Genomic DNA, 1089 nt, shown 5'->3' on the forward strand with positions numbered 1-1089 from the left:
GGGGTCAGTAAGCAGTTACAATACATTTTTTTGCGTCACAACAGGGTGGAATCAGGCACTCGTCCATTTTTGGGCATATGGAGTTATTGGTGTCATCTTAAAGCGTTTATCATTTCCCTTGCTTTCTATGAAATAAATATCTATTTACCTTGAATAGAAATAGAGACATTTGCAATTAAAAGAGGTGTGCTCGCCATGTTCCAGAAGTAAAATTAGCGAGAAATGGCCGCCAAAGTTTGGTGATTTCCAAAGCTTAAGAGTCCCTGGAAACTGTACATTTATTATTTTATACCTTATTAAATCAACGTTTTTCTAAAAGAACCCACACACAAAAGTGTTTTTGAATGGACATACAAGGTGTTGAGCAAAGAACAAAAATACTCCATAACCTCTGGACCATGAGATCAGCCCACTCCGCGTCAACTGCTGACTCAGAGATAACACAAACGCGTCCGTGTGACCTTCTGCAGAGTTGCGAGGGACGTGAGACACTTACAAACAGAGCCAGCAAACTAGGGATGGGCAATAAGTCGCTTTAGCAAAATCCGGATAATATGTTAGGGAACTTCTTCGGTAAATATTACGTTATGAATCGGTTCGGCAAATGGGTTGGAACCTTTTTGACAAACAGGTTAGCATCACTTCAACAAATAGGTGCACTCAAATTCAGCACACTGGTTAGGAAAGAGAATAAAGAGTCTGAATTCAGATAAAGTACTTATTGAGGATCATCCGATTATCCGGATTTTTATCCGGATTTTGCCAACCTCCACAGCAAACACGTCCTTGTTCGGGAGTCCAAGGGTGTGGGTGGAGTTTGTTATCGTGCCGGGTGTTGGTTGTCCTGTATCGGGTTCAGATTGATGTGTACTCTGGCTGTCTGCGGCAAGGCTGAACTTGGTGTCAAGTGAGAGTGTGAGGTTTCGAGAACAACGACGGGAACAATAGCAACAGCAATAATTATTAACCCTATCCGTACGTCCTGGGGTAATTTTGAAGCCCCAAGGTTGTATTCTTTACATTTTAGAATACTTCTAGTACGAAGATCTCTTTGAAATTTTCAGTATTTCTCAAAAAATCATTTTGACA

General features: G+C 41.0%; 1 protein-coding gene across 1 annotated transcript in view; it reads right to left on the reverse strand.

The window, feature by feature from the left end:
- Window positions 1–1089, reverse strand: part of LOC101848094 (linear gramicidin synthase subunit C) — a gene marked incomplete in the record, with an annotated part of 21080 nt that overhangs the window by 19458 nt on the left and 533 nt on the right.

The sequence above is a fragment of the Aplysia californica genome, unplaced genomic scaffold (assembly GCF_000002075.1).
Source record: "Aplysia californica isolate F4 #8 unplaced genomic scaffold, AplCal3.0 scaffold00027, whole genome shotgun sequence".
NCBI lineage: Eukaryota > Metazoa > Mollusca > Gastropoda > Aplysiida > Aplysiidae > Aplysia > Aplysia californica.